The sequence below is a fragment of the Lissotriton vulgaris genome, chromosome 4_1, assembly GCF_964263255.1.
Source record: "Lissotriton vulgaris chromosome 4_1, aLisVul1.2, whole genome shotgun sequence".
Lineage (NCBI taxonomy): Eukaryota > Metazoa > Chordata > Amphibia > Caudata > Salamandridae > Lissotriton > Lissotriton vulgaris.
In genome coordinates this window covers 748,149,033-748,174,354 of record NC_141691.1, presented here as the reverse complement: position 1 = coordinate 748,174,354, position 25,322 = coordinate 748,149,033, and the positions used below count along the sequence as shown (strand labels likewise).

The following is a 25,322-nucleotide window of genomic DNA, read 5'->3' as shown; positions in this document are numbered from 1 at the left end:
TCTGCACTGTCTCAATCCCCAGGATTTCAGTATCGGTAAAAGCCAGATCTTTCTATGGGCTTGATGATATTTACAAAGGAGGATCACGTGCAGATTCGACTGCGTTGAAGTGCCGTCACAAGGACAAGGCGGGAGTATAGCATCCCAGCAATTTTGTGACGGGAAAGTGACCATTCTAAAAAACATATTTAGCCTGAATCTTGTAATAAGCATTCTCTCGTAAATTGGAATTTGAAGTTCCAGATACGGGTGAATGACGGTGGTTATTTGGATCATATTTGAATGGATCACTGCCGCTTTTGTAGAGTTGGAAGTAAGTCTTAACGATTCCAGATGTGATATTGCGTGGCGTTTCAAGTGATTTTTTGAGATGTCCGTTATAGTTGTTGGGTCTAAATAGTAGCTTTCGAGGCCTAAGTCGGTAAGAAAGTTCCTAACATATAGGAGCCACTTTATTTTTGCTGCGTTGTCCATATGCATTGCATCTGTAATAATGGTTTGAGTCAGAACATTTTTAGTTGATTTCCAGATGCGTCTCCACAACATCAGAGGTTCAATTTTAATTAAATCCTCTAAGTGGGGTATGGCTAATTCTTGGTGCATTGCGTAGATTGAGGTGCCCTTGGGGGTTGATAGCAAGAATCTTAAAAAAGTGTTTTCCACTCTTTGAATAGGGCTGACATCAACATACCCCCAGACTCCTGCACCATATATCGCTATAGCCTGGCATTTGGCTTTATAAATCTTAAGTAACTCTATTGGCGGTCTCTTGCCTAATTTCTGAGAAAAAGTTTTTAGTGCTGCAATGGATCTCCTAAATAAAAGTGCCCTTGTGTTCACTGCTTGCTTCCATGAGAGTTGATCGTCTATCACTACTCCCAGATAGGGATATTGTGGCGTGGATTCAAGCTTTTGGTTGTTAAGGACTATGGGGTAGGTTTTTTTCCGGTGTCTGCCAACTGTCATAATGAACGTTTTTTTTACGTTCACCTTGAGATCTAAATTGCCCATAAAGGACGTATATCTATTCACTGCTTTTTGAAGCTCTTTGGGTGTTCGTGCTAGGATGACGGCGTCATCCGCGTAGAGCAGGGCTGGGATCAGGCGGCGATTTATGCGTGGGAGGTCCTGGGCCCCCCCCAACATCTCCCCCTCCAAACCATTGGTGTAGAGTGAGAAGAGGAAGGGGGCCAGGACACATCCCTGCCTGACCCCACGCCCTACGCTAAACGGAGACGTCAACTCACCATTGAGGCCAAATCGAACTCTAGCTGTGGCCCCGGAGTAGAGTTCTTTAAGGAAATCTAAAAGGGGTGGGTCTATTCCCAATTGGGCTAGGACCCTCCACAGCTTCTTGTGCGACACGCAGTCGAAAGCTGCGGAAAGGTCTACAAAGGCCAAGTATATCTTAGTAGGAATGGCCTGTGTGTACTTCCCTATTATTAATGTAAGATTAAGGACCTGCTCTAGGGTACCAAATCCTTCTCGGAATCCAAATTGGATATCCGAGATTATGCCCCGATCCTCAGTCCACTGCTGGAGACGCTCTAGAATCACTCTCCCCACTACTTTCCCGAGCGAGTCCAGCAGTGAAATGGGCCGGTAGCACTTTACATCTTGTCGGTCCCCCTTTTTGAAAATGGGGACCATTATTGATTTTGTCCAAGATGTTAGGATTCCCTCTGTTGCTGCTGCTATACATACTCTGGTTAAAATGGGGGCCCAGAGGTCTTGATTGCTTTTAAAAAGGTCCACCGGGACCCCGTCGGGTCCTGGTGCCTTGCCTGTTTTGCTGTTCTGCAGAGCGACTATAAGATCTGGGATATCAAACGGAACCATAATGGGGTATTTTACCTTGGGAAGAGGGGATTCTGTTGGAAGAGTATTCCTAAAGATTTCCTCGAAATGAGAGACCCAGGTGTTCTCGTCGATCGCGACTTCTATTTTTGGAGTATCTCTTTCTATGAGATATGGGGTTCTGACCGTACGCCAGAAGAGCTCGCTATTTCGTGAGACTGCGCCATGGCGTAGCCAGTAATCGATCATTAACCCAGTTGCAAATGGACCAAAATGTAGCCCACCCAACCGTACCCCAGTCTAATAAAAATATACATATCAGAGTGTTAAAAATACTTATAGACATTGCATTTTTATAGTTAGAGAACACATTAACCATGATGTGTTCTTAAATTCATGCAGGGGGAGTGCTCCATTTATTATGAACCTTTGAATGATGGAATGCATAACAGGCTTTCCACAGCCATGTAAAATTAGACTCTTCCCAAAATTCTTATTTTGTTTTTTTTACTGAGTTTTATTTAGCACAAACTTGCCCCGAATCGGGTATCAGAGCGCTTTACATAGCACCAGTTGCATTACATGATGACACATTCATTTTTGTTAGGCACGGGGAGATATGGGGCCATATGTATCAAGCCTTTTGCGAATCGTTAAGGCCGAAATTCGCAGAATTTCGGCCTTAGCGAATCGCAAACGGCCTTTTTACCGATTTTGGAATGTATGAACAATTAGCAAAATAAGGAATCGCAAAAAAATTGCGATTCCTTATTTTGCTTAAGCATTTAAGGAATCACAATTTTGCGATTCCTTAAATGCTATGTATGAAGCTTTTTAGACTTGCGATTTCAGGTTTAGAAATCGCAAATCACCACCAACTTGTAGTTGGTGGTAATTTGCGATTTCTTGTAAATATGCACAATTGTGCATGTGTGAGGGTGGCATATGACGCACATACATGCCCGTTGGGCATGTATGTGCGCCATATGCACACACATGTAATTTACAGGGGTGCAGCAGGGTGTCCTTGAGACACCCCTGCACTCTTGCAATAATTCTCAAATTGCGATTAGCAAATTGCGAATTCGCAATTTGAGAATTATTTCGCAATCATTCCTATGGGCCTCCAGGCCCATAGGAATGCATTGTAAATTATTCCTTAATTGCGAATTCGCAAAATGCGAATTCGCAATTAAGGAAGATTAAGGAATCGCTAAAAAAAAGCGAATTTCTTCATACATACCATTTTGCGATTCCTAAATAGCGATTCCTTAAAAATCGCTGTTTAGGAATTGCAAAACGGAACTATGATGCATATGGCCCTAAGTGATTTGCCCAGAATCACAGGATATTCAGCGTCATTGCCGAGACTCGAAACCAGTTCCCCAGATTCGAGGTTGACCGTCCTAGCTGTTAGGCCAACTCAGCAGGGAAATGTAATGTAATATGTCACAAAGGGAACAATGCAAACCTCTTTTGCTGGGGTGAAATAAACTGAATATTGTCTAGGTAGATATGCCAATCCATTAACGCATGGTCATGCCATTTGAATGTCTTAGTTATATTGTATTTTATGGAATTCTGTGCCACAGCCAATGTGATTATATTTGTTATATTGTCTTTTTTTGATCCCATGCATTCCTCGCTGGGCTTGCTGATGTAAAATGAACTTTCTCTGCGGTTTCGCCTCATACCTTCATTTGTCTGGTCAAACTGTTATATATACCAACACCCTTGAGAGCATCTGCATTTTTTCATGCTATTATTTATCATTTACATAAAATCTAAAGCACATTTGATGATACAATGTTTGTTTTCATGTTGCAAGCAATTGTATAAAAATAGAAACGGTATGAAATGTGTTATTTATATAATCAGTCGAAAGAGTCACTGAGAAGTGTCATTGGCAATTTGTACATTAATGGGACTACCTATTATCTGTGTTGTATGCAACACAACAGTTTTATTGAACAACCATATTTTATTGTCATCACAGATCCTATAAATGTTTATGTTCTTGAGGTGAAGTGTGGTGGAAAGAGGAGGGCTGCATTGGATAAGGCGTACGCTTTATCAAGAGTAACTCATAAAAACAACTAATTACTCATCAGCTGAAAAAGGGGTGGCGTGACACCCATTCCTAGGACACTTAAACGTTACATGTTAACACTGTGCAGGGGCGCAACTAGAGCCAAATTTCTGGGGGGGTCTAATACTTCCAGCAATGTAGAGTCAAATTTCAGGGGGTGGCTAATACTTCCAGCAATGTAGAGTCAAATTTCAGGGGGTGGCTAATACTTCCAGCAATGTAGAGTCAAATTTCGGGGGGTGGCTAATACTTCCAGCAATGTAGAGTCAAATTAAGGGGGGAGGCTAATACTTCCAGCAATGTAGAGCTAGCTACATTTGGGGAGGAGGGGTGCTAATACTATCAGCGATGTGTCCTTGTATAATGTAACTGGTGCTCATGCAAAGTGCCTCAATACCTTGGGGTGGAGGTCGAGCTGTATAAAACTGCAAAAAAACAAAGCCTATGGTTACTTTTCAGGAAATGCATTCTCACACGGTGGCAGCAAAAGTAATTTGCAACTTTAAGGAATAGGCGGAGTGGAGATGCAGGGGCTCTAGGATCAAAAACAACAAAGCCTTGTTATCAAGTAAATGGTCTTTTAAAGACCTGTATAATGCTCAGGTGCAGTTGCGATAAGACGCCAGATCAGCAAACACACAGCAGCTCAAGAACTGTCTGTATGTGTGTGTCTGGGAAGCTGTCTCAGACCGGTCTGACACGCACGATGGGGGGGGGCTGAAGCACTTTGAGTCCTATGGGGTTGTCCGCCTGACACTGTCTTTATGGCGGCGAGTGTGGGTCATATTACATTGCCCTCCGCTCATCTAGCAAGCAACTTCAAGCTGTACCCAAAGTGCGAACTATCAGAACTAGGAACAGAGCATTCTCCAAACTCGGCCCAGAAACGTGAAACTTTCTCCCTATCTGGCTACGTGATGAGAGTAATCACAAAAGCTTTCGCAAACACCTGAAAACGTGGCTTTTCCGCCACGAGTGAGTCTCCCACTGTAACCCTTCTACACTCGCTGGCGCTGTGAGACCTACGGGTGATACATGCGCCTAACAAATACCAAATACATACATACATATTACATTGCTTTCAACCATGACAGCAAGGACATAGTGCTTTTGCATAATCATAATAGATGGTACAAATAGTTTTTTCTCCAAACATTCAGTGTGGATTGAGGCTGATGGTTTGGCGCTTAACCCCTCCCATGCTCATGACGGAGCGGTTCCGTCATGGCCCTGCCGCCGCGCCTGCGCGGCGCGTTCTATTTAGCGGGTGGGGCCATGACGGAACCGCTCCGTCACGAGCACAGCTCAACCGCGGCTCGTGACGGAGCGGCTCCGTCACGAGCATGCGGCCGCCGCTCGCACCCCCCCCATCGCTGCGGCGGAATTGCCGCCGCAGCGAAGGGGTTAAATGTGACGCACCCGGCCTTGTCTCAAGAAAATTTCACTATAGGCTGATGCCTCCTACTGCGCTGTTAAATAACTGCAGTGAGATAATCTCTAATCACATTAACGGGCATGTTAAAATAGGACTAACACAGCCATCAAAGACTGAGTGAGGACAGCCAGTGAGCCTTGGAGATGTGTGTGAAGGAGACTCAGAGCTGGCCTGGCACAGGAAGAGAAGGTGTGCGCTCGTGGTGTTCCCACAGAGTAAGTGACAGGCTGGCACAGGGGCATAGTTATGTCAAACTTTCCAACTTAAAAAGCAGTGGGCCTCAGGTTGGAGGGGTGCGATGACCAAGGTTCGGGATGGACTGTTTCCATGACAAAAAAAGTCAGTGCTAAATTGCTTTAGGTCGGCCTATGTCTAGAGTGGCACAGTGGGCAAAAACCATGGCTTGGAATGCTACTCAGAATGATTGCCAGTGGTTAGACTATCATACATACCTACAGAACCAATGCAGGTGGGAGAGTCCCAATTTTTGAAGCAAGAAATTGATTTATTTTAGCTGTCTCCCGCCTAAAATTGCCTCTGCTTTAATGGAAGTTAAATGGATATATCCATTCCCCCTTTTTTTTCAAAATCTCCCCCTTTTCTGTTCTAAAATGTTGGCATGTTTGGAGCATGTAAAAGCATTTTCCCTTCGGCTTTTGGATGTTTTATTGACAGTAGAATGCCTGGAAACCTTGGATTGGCGCAGCTGTCCAAACCTACTACTGCCAAGGTTTGTAATTCTAAAAAGTAGTAAATTTGCACTGATTCAAGGAGTATCTCCAGGGGTACAAATTTATTTATTTTTTGGAACATTGGTCACTATTTATATTTTGGTTCCCAATCCAAACAAGCTCTGGCAAAACCAGTAGGTTTGGCACTGGCCATCAGCTTTCTGGCAATTCTTGTTTTGTCATGGTTTTTGTAAAACGTTACTGTTTGGGATTATACCAGCACTCATCAATCTAAAAATAAGAATAACACTAATAATTTTCTACAGTCGAAAACCATACATTACCCTAGTACTACCTGGCACTGAAGAAAGGAAAGAAGGAAGGGAGGGAGGAAGGGAGATAGAAAGGAAAGGAGGGATGGATTGAATGCATGAATGAATGAATGGAATGATGTGAAATAGCAGCAGTCTGAAAAGCAAAATACTCCAAAAGGAATTTACAACAGCATTAGCAGGAAATCTGATAGAGATGGAATTTGCATCAGAAGCTTCCTGCTATCATAGGCTCCGCAAACAAAGGTTACACTAAAGTAATTATTAAAAAAAAATACTGGCACTGAAAGGAACTAGCGGATGTGCTCCTTGTGAAAGAGCAAAATGCACTCACTCAAAGTAAAGTTAACCGGTGGCTTAATTATGCTGACCCATTGCCCATGCAGCCTGCTGCAGTGGGCAGAAGTAAAATGTGAATGACACAACAACAGGCCAATGGATGAAGAGAGATGGCTCAAAGCTCCCATTTGTGTGTACATTATAAATATTTTAGTCAATTCAACAGGTCTTGGCTAACGCCAGAACTGAAAATAAACAAGTTAAAATATCATAGTGAATGGAGAACAATGACAAAAATTAGCACAGACATAGCAGACCCAACTACTGAGTCAAGAATGCATTCATTTGGAGTTTGAGGGTCATATCCCGGCCCCATCCTTTTACGCTACACTCCTTGGCATGCAGCGCGAGGTGGGCACTGTGCATAACAGGCTGGCCGCAGGGAAGAGCTGGTGGGTAAGAGAGCACCTGACAACCTTTTGCAAAAAAGAACTAGCTTGCTCACACTTTGCAACAATCTCGTACGGGGGAACGACGGTGTGCATGTACAATGTGTGACCGCCTGGCACAGGGTGTGAGATAGGCATAAGGGGAGTTTGTGACAGTCTGGCAGACGGGAGAGGTAGTGTGCAAGCAGAATCTGTGACAACCATTCACGGGTAAGAGATGGGGTGTAAGCATGGCCGGAGTGGGAACAGAAACCGGCCCTAGTAAACTGCTCAGCCGGACCCCCCTGGGGTGAGGAGGAGTGCAGCTGAGCAGTTTGCGAGGGCCAGTTTCGGACGATTTTGTTACAGGGGAGCGATATTCAGGGCCGGACTGGCCGTAGCGGGCACCGGGCAATCCCCCGGTGCGCCGCAAGGGTGGGGGCCGGTTTTGAGCCCCTGGGGGCCGATTTTGTTACAGGGCCGTTTTTTGCAGCATAGATGCAAAATCGGCCGTGCAACAAAATCGGCGGAAAAACGACCCTAGCAAAGCGCTCGGAGGCACCTCCAACCCCCCCCCCCCCCCCCCCCCAAGTGCCTAGTGGGGAGGGGGGGGACAGCCGAGCACTTTGCCAGGGCCGGTTTTGGTTCCCAGTCCGGCCCTGGTGATATTGCCGACCCCGGTAACAAAAAAAGGCCCCCCAGGGGCCCAAAACCGGCCCCCACCCTAGCGGCCTACCGGGGAAATGCCCGGTGCCGGTTATGGCCAGTCCGGCCCTGGGCGTACGCAGCGTGTAAACGATCTAGCATAGGGGGAAAACGCATACATGTCAATCCTCCTGATTCAGGCGGGAGACTACAGATTACATGGCTAGTCTTCCGCCTCCCGATTCCCACATGCATAAACCCGATTCGGATTGCAAAATCACGATGTGCTGGAATGAAGGCAGCTTGAGCTCGGAAATATATATCCTGAGCCAGATCGCTTTGCCCTTAATTTTTGGATGGGGGTAGATTAGTGGATCTGACGGGCCTCAACATTTAATTTGTGGCAGTTTTACATAGAATCTGATTTTGTTGGCACTGCTATTAAACTGCCAAAAATGAAATACTGATTGTCTGTCATTATACATGCCACTGGACCAGATTCAGGCAGATTGCCTCTACTTCAGTCTAAAACAATGGGGAAAACACATTCTTCCGACTATTTTTTAAACATCTCCCACTTGCCAGCTCTAAAATGTTGGCATGTATGTAAACGGCCAAAAGGGGGAAAGCGTGCGTGCCGGCACCAGGACTGCTGGGGTGCATGCAGTATGCAGCAGACTGGCACAGGAGAGACCACTTCCGAGTCAAATGCTTCTCTGACGCTGCCAAGTTAAAATGGCATATACAGCATCAGGTAGGTTCCTAGCAACAACACATAGGCAGATTTGTGATTTTGGCATCGTCTTCAACATGATACCCAGCGCTGCTTTAGCCCTTCGTAGCACATTATCACGTACTCTCCCTAGGATGACGTGTGCCACCTGCTGCGTGATTAGCCTTTCTCTAGCAGTGACCAAGTCTAGACACACGGCAGCCACAGAAGAACCACACCAGACGCGCATACATCCTTCTTACCTTGTCTGCGCCCCGCTGTCCTCAAACTTGCAGGAGGTGAACCAAAGCGTGCGCTGAGCAGCGGGCGACCGCGCACTTTGTGTTTATAAGGGCGGCGGGGGCTGGGCACAAGCAGGGGGAGGGGGGCTGTGGATCAAGGCGGGGCCAAGCCATAGGAGCTCTCTGCCGCCCCCGCTCTTTCACACGCCGCTGCACGAAGGGGAACCCCGACTCCAGCAGCGACAAGAGCCCGCACTCACTTTACCGTAACAAGCAGCACCCCGGTGCTCAGGGCGAAAGGTGGTTAACGCCATAAGTTTTTGGTATATATATATATATATATATATATATATATATATATATATATATATATATATATATATATATATATTTCTTTGATATTTTAATTTCTCTCTCTAAATTATCACTCATTCGACCCCAGAAGAATCTTTATTATGCGAAATCTCCCGTTTCAGCGTTTGAAAATGAGTCGTGTGATAGTGTAATGTCCCTGGAATTGCCATATTACTATGCCAAATTTTATTTATATATATATATATATATATATATATATATATATATATATATATATATATATATATATATATATATATATATATATATATATATTGATAAATATTAAAATAAAATGGTAACTGCGCATGATTGAAATGTATAATTCATGGGCATGGTATAATCACCAGCGGTTTATAATATATTACAAAACTTCGGATATCCCGAGTTCCACTTAAATTGGAAAGTCCATTAATATAAGGCATTCTCATCATGCTGTTCTCACTTTAAAACACCGCCCGCCATTTAGGGGTTCTACGCGTTACTTTTTATATTCGACCTGCTTCCCTTCTTTCGGCTAGAAGCATGACTTCTTGAAAGTGACCCCACGCCGCTCCCCGGCCAACGCCACAATGGAACCCCAACAAAGATACAGTCAATGAAACAGCAGGGGAAGCTTCATTGTAAACGTTTAAAACATTATTTTAATTGTTCGAGGTTTAACTAGATCTATACGTTCTTTTATTTATTTATTTTTCAGCCATAATGAAATCGCTGAACGGATTCTGCTCAAACTGAGAAAACAAGTACAAGTAAAAGAAAGTTCGATTTACTTTCGATGATCTCTAGTCAGCGCTGCCACGCGCATACCATACCTACCTCCTTGGTTACAGAGAGCGAGGAAAGTGCAGGTGCTGTACAAAAGTACGAATGAAATACGTACTTCCGTCAGGAGGGGGCGCTAGAGTTTAAAGAAACAAGTCTGGCCGACTATGAAAACTGGATTTGAAGAACGCACGATGGTTCTGTATATTTTTTAAGTGCGCAGTGGAGCAAAGGAACAGGAAGTCGGGACACAACGCATAATGGCCTAGATGTATCAAGCCTTTTGCGATTCGTTAAGGCCGAAATTCGCAGAATTTCGGCCATAACGAATCGCAAACGGACATTTTGCATTTTTTGGGATGTATGACAAATTAGCAAAATAAGGAATCGCAAAAAATTGCGATTCCTTATTTTGCTTCAGCATTTAAGGAATCGCAATTTTGCGATTCCTTAAATGCCATGTATGAAGCAATTTCAATTTGCGAATTCAGGTTAAGAAATCGCAAATTAACACCAATTTGAGGTTGGTGTTAATTTGCGAATTCCTTTCAAAATTCACAATTAAGCAATTTTGAAGGTGGCATGTGACACACATACATGCCCATAGGGCATGTATGTGAGCCATATGCACACACATGTAAGTTTCAGGGGTGCAGCAGGGTGTCCAGGAGTGGCTGGGCGCTACTACCAGTTGGGGGATTGCTGACTCCTGGACCGGCCGCAGCGGAGGTGAGAGGCGGAGGCGAGCGGGACTGCGAGGACCAGCAGTCCATCTGGCAGCGCCAGCTGGTTCCTCTTCCCGCCGCGCCTCGCGCCCCCTCCCAGTGCCACGCCCCCCTGCCTGCGAGTGCTCTTTACTCCTCGCGGCCCCCGCTCCGCGGGTGCCGCTCGTGAGAGGAGTTGGATTGTTGCCTGCTTTCTTTGCCACAGGAGTGGCTGGGCGCTACTACCAGTTGGGGGATTGCTGACTCCTGGACCGGCCGCAGCGGAGGTGAGAGGCGGAGGCGAGCGGGACTGCGAGGACCAGCAGTCCATCTGGCAGCGCCAGCTGGTTCCTCTTCCCGCCGCGCCTCGCGCCCCCTCCCAGTGCCACGCCCCCCTGCCTGCGAGTGCTCTTTACTCCTCGCGGCCCCCGCTCCGCGGGTGCCGCTCGTGAGAGGAGTTGGATTGTTGCCTGCTTTCTTTGCCACAGGAGTGGCTGGGCGCTACTACCAGTTGGGGGATTGCTGACTCCTGGACCGGCCGCAGCGGAGGTGAGAGGCGGAGGCGAGCGGGACTGCGAGGACCAGCAGTCCATCTGGCAGCGCCAGCTGGTTCCTCTTCCCGCCGCGCCTCGCGCCCCCTCCCAGTGCCACGCCCCCCTGCCTGCGAGTGCTCTTTACTCCTCGCGGCCCCCGCTCCGCGGGTGCCGCTCGTGAGAGGAGTTGGATTGTTGCCTGCTTTCTTTGCCACAGGAGTGGCTGGGCGCTACTACCAGTTGGGGGATTGCTGACTCCTGGACCGGCCGCAGCGGAGGTGAGAGGCGGAGGCGAGCGGGACTGCGAGGACCAGCAGTCCATCTGGCAGCGCCAGCTGGTTCCTCTTCCCGCCGCGCCTCGCGCCCCCTCCCAGTGCCACGCCCCATTGTCATACTTAGGAGTACCTACTCACGCGCGCAGCGGGACGCGCGCGGGGCGGTCACCGGGGCGAAGACCGGGCAAAGAGCGGGCCGTTCTAGGCCGTTAGAGGCCGGGAGAGACCGGACCGGGCCCCCTCTCTAACGACTCCGCCAAACTGCCCCATTATCCACCCTAGTATGACGTCCAGAGCCCTAAGGAGCAAGTCTGTCCAACATGGCGCAAGTACTTTGGACAAATTTTTCCCCAAGGCAAGTTCCCAAATCAGTAAGTGCCATTCATCCATGGACTCTCACTCTGAGTTGGGCCCTGAAAGTGTGTTTCTGGACCCTGGGGAATCTGCCTCAAATGACGCTAGCATACCCTTCACTATGGACGCTACCCATATGTCATTACTGGACAGTATCGATCAGACCATCGATTCGGTTCTTCGGCAGATAAGATCTCCTGTAACGCAGAGGGTCCAAGATTCCCCACGGCCATTGGGGACTTCCGACCATTCTGCCATCTTGGATAATACGGGTCCAAACACGCTGGAAGCGGGGCAAGCGGTCCTGTCATCAGACCCTGTAGATGGTGGGGTGGTACAGCCTCTAAAAAGAAAAAGGCCTAGTGAAATAAAGAGGGTAAAAAGGACAAAATTGATGTTACTGATCAATCTCTCGAAGAAAGTACAGACATATCGGCTTCCCCAGAGCTTATTACAACAGGGTCTGGGTTGGACTCTATGGCCTCGCCAGCTCCTGTGCTATCTCCAGTGGCGGCGGGTCCATTTATCTTCGGTGGGGTATCCTCTTCCAACAGTTCGGACCTAGCAATTAATTCAATCACAGATATTATTAAGAATCTGTTATCCCCCATCCTAGCTAGACTAGAGGTTATAGAAAATCTACTTCAGGCCCGGGAAAATACCCAAACTAGGAAAAGCCCCGGTATAGCCTCAAATGCTCCTGTAGGTTCTGGGGAACTACTTGGGATTAGTTCACTCCCTTCTACACTGCCCCAGGTCTCCAGTAGGGTATCGCTGAATGCAAATGGTGCGTCTACTTCCCAGTCGCGCACCTTGTTAAATCCAGCACCTAGGCCCCCTGTTCCGGCCCCCAGGAGATCTAAGTTACCCCCTGTGCCACATTCTGTGCTGCAATCTAGGGCGACAGTGGGTCTTACTAACGCCCCGGGCGATGGTCCTGTACCCCCCACTGATAGGCGCAGGGTGGTTAACCTGCCCCCAGAAGCTGTTCCATATACGGCAATTATGGTGGGAGTTCCTGAGCTACCGGGCGGTGCTAGGGAGTCCCAAGACTCCCTACGCAATAAGGCTATTAGCTGGCTCAGTATTAATAGACCGCTGCCTCCAAACTTGAAGGGTGAGGTCCTGATGGCAAGGAGGATTCCTTGGATAGGCTCTACTATAAAGAACAGGCCAGGGGATTGTATCATCCTAAGTTTTAGGAGCCCTCATGTTGCAAATTACATCTGCAACTGGCTTGTAAGGCCTGATCAGTCTAAAATTGAACTTGTACCCCTTTCACACTTCTATCCCAGTGGTAGCAACACGGCGGGAGGGTCTGAGAAGGGGTGGACTAGGGTGGGTTTTGCTATAGATGGCTCTCGCTATAGACCTAGGCACCCCCTACCAACTGTCCAGGCAAACTTTATACATCATAACAGGTTCTCCTGTTTGGACCAGGTCGATTGACCACAAACCAGGCCAATCTCGCCTGGTCCTGGGAAGATGGTGGAGGACGTGCAAAGATGTGTGGGACTAGGCATGGCCCCCATGTTGGAACCAACCCGGGTGAACACCGCTAGCGAGCGAGGGGCTGCTGCAGATGGCAATTTGTGTCAATTGGGTTCTCTACCCAACATCGGGTCTGCCCTTTCTCTGCAAACAGGGGCTGTGGAGCGGGCCGGGCTTGCCATTACTGCGGGCAGCGGAAATAGTTCCCGAGACGCTGTCCCACCCATGGTCTCTCCACAACCTCTGGCTGGAGCCCAGGGCACCTTGCCACTTGACCCAGGTCTGAGAATTCTCTCCTGGAATGTGGCAGGAATCGCGAACAAGGAAGGCTCTCCAGACTGGGATTGCCTGGTAGGTGGTTGTGACATACTCCTCCTTCAGGAAACCTGGGCGAGGGCCACTCAGCCCAGGAAAGGGTTTGAAGTGTTTGAAGTCCCTGCCAAATGGGCAGGGAGGGGGAGGCCATCAGGTGGCCTGGCTATCTGGATTGCGAGCCACACTGGGTGCCAGGCGGAGCAGGTTTACACGTGCTCGCAGGACATCCAGTGCGTGCGGCTCACGTGGCCTGGTAAAACTCCGTGGGCCATTGTTAACGTCTACTCGCGTCCAGTCGCCCCGCCAAACGAATCACCAACCCTAAATGATCTGGCTACCTTCCTGGGCCAGCTACCGGCTGACCTCAAGGTGGTGCTTGGAGGAGACTTCAACTGTCACTTTGAACCCCTGGAAGGCCTATTGGATGGTGCCCTTACGGCTGAGGATGACTATTGGGGGGTTCCACCGTCATCTTCTCCCCACCCTAAAGCATGGTCCCCTCTAGCTTTACAGCTCATGTCCCTTACCTTGAACTGCGCACTGAGGGCGTGTAATGGTCGTACCCCTTCCGACACTCCCTCGGTGTGTACTTTCAATAGGAGGGGCCATGAGTCGAGGCTAGACTATATTATGGTGGACATCACTCTCTGGCCCAAAGTGCTTGACTTCAGGGTAATTAAGAGGTCAGACAGCGATCATAATGCCCTCTGCCTAAACATCTTGTGCCCCCTGCCTATGACGGACCCACCCGCAGCTGGCCAAGGGGATGCTCTGGGGGATCTGATCCTTACCACAAACAGGCGCCGGGTCAAGTGGGGAAAGTTGGTGAGTTCGGAAGAGTCCATCAAGAAACTATATGAGCTGGCTTTGCCAAGCTTCCTGGAGGTGGATGCTCTCCTGAACGAACAAAGAACCCCAGAGTACTATGAGAGACTGGGTAAAATTCATCAGGACTTAGTGAGGGATTTGGCCGAGATATTCCACCCGGAGGTTCCAACCCGAAAGAAAAGGACCCCTGTTCCATCCTGGTACACCTCAGACTGCAGGGCAGCTAAATCTGAGCTCATTGCAGCAATAAAGGAGGGGGCAGACAAGGCCAATGTACGTGGCCTTAGGAAGCACTATAAATCAGTGCTGGTGACCGCAAGGACCGAGTGGGACTGGAATCATTGGCAGGATCTCTATGATGCCCTGAAAGTCAGGGACTCCCGGAAATTCTGGGCCCTAGTAAACAATGGGACAGGGGAACTTAGTAAAGCGCTTGAGCCCAATATAGCCCCTGCAGTCTGGGAGGCCCACTTTGGGGCTCTTTATCAAGACACCAGTTCCTACCCGGCCGCAGAGCTGCAACTGCCCCTGGGGACTGAGGAGTATGGTATGGAATTATCCTTGGGGGAAGTGGAGCATGCCCTAGAGCGCCTAGCAGTGGGGAAGGCACCAGGTCTGGACAGGTTACCCGGGGATCTATTTAGGCACCACCCGGATATCTGGGGTCCATACTTTCTCATCTTTTTCAATGCCATTCTTGGAGGTATGGCGATCCCTGGGTCGTGGTTGGGGGCAGAGATTGTACCCATCCATAAGAAGGGTTCTACTCTGCTCCCTTCCAATTATAGGCCTATAAGCCTCATAGATGTGCCCCAAAAGCTCTTTGCACGCCTCATTTTGGACCATCTCCTAGACTGGGTCGAGGATAATGACATCATGAGCCCCCTCCAGGCTGGCTTCAGGAAGAACACGTCGACCATGGACCAAATTTTTCGACTCCTTCTCCTTTATTGGAAGACGGTCACGCTAGAGGGAGGTCGATTGTACATGGTCTTCGTGGACCTGAGGTCAGCCTTCGACCTAGTCCCGAGGGGGAAGCTTTGGGAGGTTCTGCGGAAGCTAGGAGCCCCCCCCACCTCCTTAGAATCATCATAAGGCTGCACGAGAACAACTTTGCGCAAGTGAGGTGTGGGAGGGATGGCAAGCCCTCGGGCAAATTCCCGGTCTCCCGAGGTGTTAGACAGGGCTGTGTGTTGGCCCCGACATTGTTCTGTCTGTACATCAACAGCGTCATCCAACATCTTGACGCTGTTGGGGACAATGATGCCCCGGTTTTGGCAGGAAGGAGGGTTCCGGCAATTATGTTTGCCGATGATACCCTCCTCCTGTCCAAGTCCCCCATGGGGATTCAGAGGATAGTGGATGGTTTTGGCCACTTTTGCCAACAACATGGGTTGGAGGTGAACACGCAAAAAACCAAGTTCATGATCTTCAACCCTCCCGCCAAAACCAGACCCAACCCAAAACTGGGGGAAACTAGCCTTGAAAGGGTTTCAACCTTTGTGTATCTGGGGGTATCACTGCAAGAAAATCTGACATGGGACTCTCAGGTGGCAAAATCCAGGTTGAAACTTTCCCAGCTATCGGGCGCACTCTTGAGGGTGTCCAACAAGTCTACCTTCAAGCCTGTTAGTCCGGCCCTGGAAACGTATAGGACCCAGGTGAAGGCAGCTGCCTCTTACGGCAGTGAGCTGTGGGGCCACAAAGCCGGGAAGGTCTTGGCAGGGGTGGAAAACTGTTTCCTTAGACGTTTACTTGCTCTCCCGCAAGGCACTCCACTCCTCCCCCTAAGGTTAGATCTGGGTCTTCCATCAATTGCTGAGGACCTGCGGTCAAAACCTGTGAAATTCTGGCATCGTCTATGGTCCACAGAGGAATTGCATCACTACAGGCAGGATCTCCTAAATGTAATGAGGCTGGATGTAAATGGCAAGATCCCCTGGCTGGCATTTATCAAGTCCGAATTGTCTAGCCTGAAATTACCAGATCTATGGGATGATCCAGCCCTGGGCTGTAGAAGGATTTCGCGTAAAACACTCGCACAGCTTTACAGGAACAAAAGCCTTGCTGATATGGACAATGCTTGCAACAGTGGTACCTTGACGGAACGTTTTTTAGTATCCAAAAATTCCTACGTTTTTGAACCTTTTATGGATTTTATCTATCCTCTCCTGGCGAGGAAACTGTTCCTGCAATGGAGGTTTGGTACGCTCCCTACTAAAGTTTTTACTTATAAATGGTCGAAAGGGGGTGACAAGCTTTGCTCATGCTGCAAAGTCAAGGACGAGGACGACCTGCATATAATGTTCTGTTGCCCTGCCTATCGGAGCCCGAGGAGGCGCTGGATAGCTCCCCTGTGCCGGAACCTGGGCTTCAGTAACTATTTACAGGCCTACAGGATTATGAAAACTAACACCCTGGGCCACATCGTCTTTGCGGTGTCTAAATTTCTGATGGCAGCATGGGTAATAAGGAAGAAAATGTCTGGCTAATACCTACTATCCTGTATCTTTCAACATTGCATGCCCAGCTGGTTTTTACTGTATATATTGTGTTTTATCTGTATGTATTTTTACTGCATCTTTTATGGCCCAAGCGGCCGAAATAAAGAATTTTTGGAGTTGGAGTTGGAGTTGGTTAAGAAATCGCAAATTAACACCAATTTGAGGTTGGTGTTAATTTGCGAATTCCTTTCAAAATTCACAATTAAGCAATTTTGAAGGTGGCATGTGACACACATACATGCCCATAGGGCATGTATGTGAGCCATATGCACACACATGTAAGTTTCAGGGGTGCAGCAGGGTGTCCATGAGACACCCCTGCACCCTTGCAATAATTCTCAAATTGCGATTAGCACATTGCGAATTCGCAATTTGAGAATTATTTCGCAATCATTCCTATGGGCCTCCTGGCCCATAGGAATGAATGGGAAATTATTCCTTATTTGCGAATTCGCAACTTGTGAATTCGCAAATTAGGAATAATAAGGAATCGCAAAAAAATAGCGATTTTAAACATACATCCCATTTTGCGATTTCTTAATAGCGATTCGATAAAAATCGCTATTAAGAAATCGCAAATAGGAACGATGATACATCTAGGCCAATCTTTCTCTAAAAACGGAGTCGCAGATAGGTTTTAAGAGAAAAATGTCGCTATTTGAAAATCTGAAGCTTTTGGTTTATTTGTTAAGATAGCGCTGCACAACCCACGGCTGCAGCTAAGGGTCGTGCACAACTGTCTCTGCAAACTTTTCAGTCAGCACTAGGCCGATGGAAAGTCATCAAAACCTACTAAAATGGCAAATGGACACCAATAACACGTACTTTGCGAGTATATAAATTATAGTGATGAAACTAATTTAGAATTAGTACACTTATGAGTTTAATTAACATGAATGGGGTGCAAATAGTGCAAATCCAAATTGTATTTAACATAATAATGTTGCGTAAATTGGCATAAGTAGGCTGAAAAACTAATTTATAGGGCCTAGCCTGGTTGCATTGAAAACGCGGCCTTTTAAAAGTTGTACTGTGCACCACGTTTATGCCCTCAATGATTTCTATTTATATAATGAAATAGTTGAAATGTGCCCTTTTTGGTGGCGATGTTTATTTTTGTTGTAACACCTTACAAGCTCACTGCCTGCTGCTGGAAGAATACAGGCAGGATGTTTCAACATTCAAGGTTGGCAACTGTGTCCTACTCATATTTTCAAGCATCTATCGATTGGCACTGCCATGTCATTTCCACTTGCATGTAGGTTAGATTGTTACATTATTTTATATTTTTGGAAGTTATATATAGCGCAAACTCGACCCGAAGGTATCAGAGGGCTATTACATGAGCACCAGTTGCATAACATTGCAGAGGACACCTTCATTTCGAAAGGCACAGGAAGATTTCATGATTTGCCCAGAATCACAGAACGTTTAGCGTCCCTACTGAGGCTCGGACCCGGTTCCCCAACTTCGAGGTCCATCGCTCTAGACCTTAGGCTACATCCTAAGTTTGGGAAGGCTTTTAGAGTGAGACTAATATACGTAATACAATGTAAAATACGTATATGTTCACCCTAACGTTTGAGTGAATATAGGTTATGCTTTAAAAAAGTCTAAAATCCCTGTTTGTGAAAAAGGTAAGATTCCACCCCAAGCTTGACCTGTCGCGAAATGTTACTTAATTTTGGACAAACAAACAAAAGGGTATGGAGGGTCAAGGGGAATATTTACCGACCTGTCTGCTCACTCCCCAATAATCAGACTATACACACAAAGGAGCAGAACAGGTCTAGGAGTGGTGTGTGATCACAACAGTAACTAAGGGGCAGGGGGCAGCATATGTGAACCCATGTTGCTGTAGGTTATGGGAAACATTAAGCTAGTACAAAACCCATCAGACCACCCATGTGGTGGAGTTCACGTCACGTGGGAATTGCAGATCAATCCATATCCAAAAGCGGCCATATAGTGCCGGTATGGAAATGGATGTCGGAAAACTAGCAACATGTTTGCCATGTGGTGGACTAGAAAATGTGCAGTGCTCAAAAAAGAGGTGAAAAATAAAATTGACTACCCAGACCCTGAATGAACATTTTAGACAGAAGTCGGTGTGTCAAGGGGTTAAAACTACGCCTGGTGAGACAACTACCATATGGCGCTGCGAGCAGTACGGTCAACATGTTTCTGCCTTAAAGGGGAATTTCTGCCCCAGGCATTCTTCAGGACCTAATATAAATCAGCTACTGCAGACATAACTGTAAAGGTTGTGTACAAAGATGGGATTACTGGTAGAAGGATACATATCTATCAGGACCCTCAGACAAAGATGGGAATACTGGTAGAAGGATACATATCTATCAGGACCCTCAGCATTTGGATGTCCACTTGTGGGAAAGAAGGATATCTTCTTCCTATCAATAAACAAAGAGTTATTGTATAGCAACATAATGTTAAACACACACACACCCCAGCCTCCAGAGAGACTGTATAGACAACACACACATACAAGAATACTTTTATTCTGTATATTAAGGAAGCATAATAGCTTGATCACTGCGAGGCATTTCCTCAAAGTGATACTCACCCAGCATTGTGTGGGTGACGACCTCACCTCACCCGGCGACCGCTCGGGAGAATGAGGCCCCGCTCTGTGGTGTAGAGAAAGGGACACAGTGAACACACAGTACTACAGTGCCCCAGCCAATTGCACTACACACAAACCCAACAGAGGTGTGATAAGTACCCAACCGGCAAACCTAGTCCACACATATAACCCCTACCCAGAAGAGATGGCGTGGTAAAAACCTCTATAGATGGTTAGGAGAGTCTTATAATAGTGTATGAACCCCTCATATAATGAAGTATTAAGAGGACTCCATGAGAACCAGTCAAGAACAAAAGGTACTGGTGACAGGGACAGACCAGGAACCAGCCGGAAACTGGTATCCTGAAGTCAGACCTTTCTCAGTATCTAACAATGTCATAATGTGGCTATTGTCAAAATGAGGCCCTTACAGTCCCATGTAGTTACCCCTAAAGACATCCTAATCACATAATAGGACAGCGCAAATGGACAAGCTCGAACTACCCAATTAAACAAGCTTGGACTGCTCTATACGGATTCATAGAGGGAAAATCTGAAAGAGCAATCACCTGTCCGTCGGTGCCACCGGAAATAAGCCAAGCGGACGTGGAGGCGCTCAGTGGGTCGTTCCCCACCCTTTAAATACTCTCCAATCGTGTGAAAGCTGGCGTGGTGGACGGTGCGCCCTACTGACCAAAACTCGCAAAACAAAACAGAACGCGGCGCGAAATGTAACTATAACGCGCATGCGCATTAGGTGAAATAAGCGCAAATGAGGTTTACTATAACGAACCAGTTAAATTGGCCACAAAAGCATGCTACGGTCCGTTGCTGGTATTACCGGCATCGTACATGTTGCTGGCATTGTTTAACCGCCGGGAAGAGGATCAATGCGAACCACAAACAGACGCGTGAAACGAGACACTGCTCTCTCGCGCATGCGCTATCCCATATCGAAGCGGGGGGCATGTATGCTATGGAACATAAGGAAGACCGCGTCAGTGCTGGTCCTCTCCTGTTGTACAATGTTATACTCTGGAAAAAAATGTACTAGGGTCCGTTCAGTGTCCAGTGTTATGAGCACAGCGGAACAACTCTGTGGATTAGCTACACTGATGTACTAACCATAACCTACAGCAACATGGGTTCACATATGCTGCCCCCTGCCCCTTAGTTACTGTTGTGATCACACACCACTCCTAGACCTGTTCTGCTCCTTTGTGTGTATAGTCTGATTATTGGGGAGTGAGCAGACAGGTCGGTAAATATTCCCCTTGACCCTCCATACCCTTTTGTTTGTTAGTATTTGAGCAACTTTTTAGTTGCGGGTCTAGTAAATTCGGATGCAAACACTTTTTGCGTCCTATTAGCTCCCCTAACTGAGGTGTGTTAGCTTTCCCTTCTGTCTACCTGGTCACCATCTTAACCCCTGTTCCCACGACATTCTGATGAGAATACATCTTATGATAACGCTTTCATAGTGATTTAAACCTTTAGTGACACTGTTCTTGGGTCATTAACACATTTGAGTCATCTATACACAACACGGTATGTTTCTATGAAGCATAGCTGAGGTTAGTGTCACTAGTACATCAGTGTAGCTAATCCACAGAGTTGTTCCGCTGTGCTCATAACACTGGACACTGAACGGACCCTAGTACATTTTTTTCCAGAGTATAACATTGTACAACAGGAGAGGACCAGCACTGACGCGGTCTTCCTTATGTTCCATAGCATACATGCCCCCCGCTTCGATATGGGATAGCGCATGCGCGAGAGAGCAGTGTCTCGTTTCACGCGTCTGTTTGTGGTTCGCATTGATCCTCTTCCCGGCGGTTAAACAATGCCAGCAACATGTACGATGCCGGTAATACCAGCAACGGACCGTAGCATGCTTTTGTGGCCAATTTAACTGGTTCGTTATAGTAAACCTCATTTGCGCTTATTTCACCTAATGCGCATGCGCGTTATAGTTACATTTCGCGCCGCGTTCTGTTTTGTTTTGCGAGTTTTGGTCAGTAGGGCGCACCGTCCACCACGCCAGCTTTCACACGATTGGAGAGTATTTAAAGGGTGGGGAACGACCCACTGAGCGCCTCCACGTCCGCTTGGCTTATTTCCGGTGGCACCGACGGACAGGTGATTGCTCTTTCAGATTTTCCCTCTATGAATCCGTATAGAGCAGTCCAAGCTTGTTTAATTGGGTAGTTCGAGCTTGTCCATTTGCGCTGTCCTATTATGTGATTAGGATGTCTTTAGGGGTAACTACATGGGACTGTAAGGGCCTCATTTTGACAATAGCCACATTATGACATTGTTAGATACTGAGAAGGGTCTGACTTCAGGATACCAGTTTCCGGCTGGTTCCTGGTCTGTCCCTGTCACCAGTACCTTTTGTTCTTGACTGGTTCTCATGGAGTCCTCTTAATACTTCATTATATGAGGGGTTCATACACTATTATAAGACTCTCCTAACCATCTATAGAGGTTTTTACCACGCCATCTCTTCTGGGTAGGGGTTATATGTGTGGACTAGGTTTGCCGGTTGGGTACTTATCACACCTCTGTTGGGTTTGTGTGTAGTGCAATTGGCTGGGGCACTGTAGTACTGTGTGTTCACTGTGTCCCTTTCTCTACACCACAGAGCGGGGCCTCATTCTCCCGAGCGGTCGCCGGGTGAGGTGAGGTCGTCACCCACACAATGCTGGGTGAGTATCACTTTGAGGAAATGCCTCGCAGTGATCAAGCTATTATGCTTCCTTAATATACAGAATAAAAGTATTCTTGTATGTGTGTGTTGTCTATACAGTCTCTCTGGAGGCTGGGGTGTGTGTGTGTTTAACATTATGTTGCTATACAATAACTCTTTGTTTATTGATAGGAAGAAGATATCCTTCTTTCCCACAAGTGGACATCCAAATGCTGAGGGTCCTGATAGATATGTATCCTTCTACCAGTATTCCCATCTTTGTCTGAGGGTCCTGATAGATATGTATCCTTCTACCAGTAATCCCATCTTTGTACACAACCTTTACAGTTATGTCTGCAGTAGCTGATTTATATTAGGTCCTGAAGAATGCCTGGGGCAGAAATTCCCCTTTAAGGCAGAAACATGTTGACCGTACTGCTCGCAGCGCCATATGGTAGTTGTCTCACCAGGCGTAGTTTTAACCCCTTGACACACCGACTTCTGTCTAAAATGTTCATTCAGGGTCTGGGTAGTCAATTTTATTTTTCACCTCTTTTTTGAGCACTGCACATTTTCTAGTCCACCACATGGCAAACATGTTGCTAGTTTTCCGACATCCATTTCCATACCGGCACTATATGGCCGCTTTTGGATATGGATTGATCTGCAATTCCCACGTGACGTGAACTCCACCACATGGGTGGTCTGATGGGTTTTGTACTAGCTTAATGTTTCCCATAACCTACAGCAACATGGGTTCACATATGCTGCCCCCTGCCCCTTAGTTACTGTTGTGATCACACACCACTCCTAGACCTGTTCTGCTCCTTTGTGTGTATAGTCTGATTATTGGGGAGTGAGCAGACAGGTCGGTAAATATTCCCCTTGACCCTCCATACCCTTTTGTTTGTTAGTATTTGAGCAACTTTTTAGTTGCGGGTCTAGTAAATTCGGATGCAAACACTTTTTGCGTCCTATTAGCTCCCCTAACTGAGGTGTGTTAGCTTTCCCTTCTGTCTACCTGGTCACCATCTTTTGTGTGTATTGACTTAATTTTGGACTTCATACAGGTTTACGGCCCAGAGATTGGAATAAGATTACTGTTGGTGACGAAAACATGCAGTTTCCTTTGAACAATACCTATAATGTAAGAACGATCAAGTATTTGAGGGATGCTATATATGAAGTGAGGCCCCAGGTTAGTTTTTCACCGTTCGAGGTATTGAAAGATTGAAAAACTCACTGTAGGGGAGGACAACAACCGTTTCCTACCTTTCGCAAACATCCATGGAGCAAGAGCTGTAATCACTTGTGATCAGATGGTCATGACCAAAGTCAATTTGCTCCCCAAATGTCTGGAATTTTCAAATGGCTTTATTTTCAAACCTTTTTTTTCAATTTGTACAGACCCAGCCAACGTGTTTAGTCCCAGTAAAGGGACTTCATCAGGACCTAAGAATTATATATACAAAAATCAACATATAATAAAGACATTTAAAAAAAATTGTCCTAATTTGTATAAACTTTTTTTAGTTTTGTATTAAAGTATATACATTCGATATTATAAATTTTATGAATCCAAATTTTCCCAACACATCAATTCAAACACACATTATTTCAATGACTACAATAAGGTGACCATACTGACCCAAATAACTTAACTAAAGTGATTACATCTCTAAAATTATATACAGTCAACTCTATTATTATATATCATTATCCCCCATGGTGACTATATTAATGTGGTATATTTTTTTTCAAAAAGGGAACAAAAGTTTTTTACTCATAAAAAGTAATTTGTTTTATAATTCCAGTCAAGTATGTATTATTTTCCATCTCAATATATTTATATTTTACTGTGGAAAAAGAGAGAAGCATTTCTTCATTTATATATTCAGACCAAATGTGCACATGTGTCTATTGGATATCATTTACAAACTGAGTGAACTGACTCCCATAAAAGTAAGGTGGAATACTGTTACTACAATAGCATGGTATTTACAGGTGTACAGAACCTACAGATGATAGAAGCCAATAGATTGCTTTCCCCAAGTGCTTACAGATCTTGGTCCATGGATGTTTGTGGAAATTATGAAACGATTTTTGCCCGTTCCTATTGTTAGTTATTTAAAAGTCGATTACGTTTTGTTGGCAGTCAAAGTGTGGGAGTCCATAGGGGGGAAGAGGTATAAGCAACATTTATTTTTCCTAACACTCACGATTGCCAAGCGCGATATAGCTCAGCTTTGGAGGGGGACCTCTCCGCCGACGATGGGAAAGTGGCGTGGGCGCTCGATACATGCATGGTGGCGGAAATGGCAGTCTTTCAGGCATGGGGTTGCCCACAAAAACACAGAAAAATTTGGTCAATTTGGGCTACATACCAGAGTATAGATTTCCCCTACTCCCCTCGCAATCCCCTTAAGAGCCTGTATTACCCGGGGTTAACAGTCATATCCTTAGAAAGTTTGTCCGACTTTCCTATTTATTGAGTACAGGTTATCAATTATGTAAGCCTATATGGGGGATGGGGACAGTCTGCATGATGTTACGGTTGCTACGAATGTTTTGTTTGCCAAATGTACCTGGTAGATGTCACAAATTATGTAATGGTAAATTTTTCTGTGCACAACTGATATGTGTTAGATACATTCAGTCGAGGTACTTTGAAACTGCAATAAAACATGTCTTAAAAAAAAGTGTGGGAGTGTGCACAAAGAAGTAAAAATGTGGAATATTGACCATTGCAGTCTTTGAGATTCAACACTGCCATTGGTTTGTGTACAGCATTGAAAGAATGAGATTATGTGTCAAACAAAACTGAGCGCAAAAAAAAGATGAAAGTTCAGGTTAGAAACTCAGTGAGTCATTTGTCAGAATCAAGATAGTGTATGCAAAATAAGGCGTGGAGAGAAGACATGGTAGAAGGTATACATGTATTTCCTGCGATTGACAAAAACAGACACAAAAATACAGTATTGACAAAGATGAAATGACAAAGAGAAAGTTGAAAAAGAGGAAGATGGATCACATTCTAGAATTCTGATGAGGAAAATGGGTTTTAAGATGATTTGTTGAATTCAAGACTACCTCAGTATAAAGGTGAAACAAGACTTCAAGAGCTGGAGAGCCCAGTTCCCATGAGAGTGAAGCCAGACCTACTGTGCCATCTAGAATGTCTGCTAGTACACCAGTACTGAGAGAGATAATAACAAAATTAATTGATTTTCATTGACTAAAAGTTGAATTTGGAGAAATTATTAATGGTATTATTGGTGTAGAAAGAATATTATCAA

At 46.2% G+C, this 25,322-nt stretch overlaps 1 protein-coding gene across 2 annotated transcripts in view; it reads right to left on the bottom strand.

The window, feature by feature from the left end:
• The window catches only part of IRF4 (interferon regulatory factor 4), a 96,345-nt gene extending 87,641 nt beyond the window's left edge, over nt 1-8,704 (bottom strand). Inside the window, exon 1 of one of the 2 annotated variants that reach the window (XM_086965051.1) lies at nt 8,652-8,704. The gene's annotated coding sequence lies outside the window, so the exon portion shown is untranslated. The remainder of the gene's footprint in view (nt 1-8,651) is intronic. The other variant, XM_086965052.1, reaches the window with a different exon arrangement.
• Nucleotides 8,705-25,322: the final 16,618 nt, after the last annotated feature.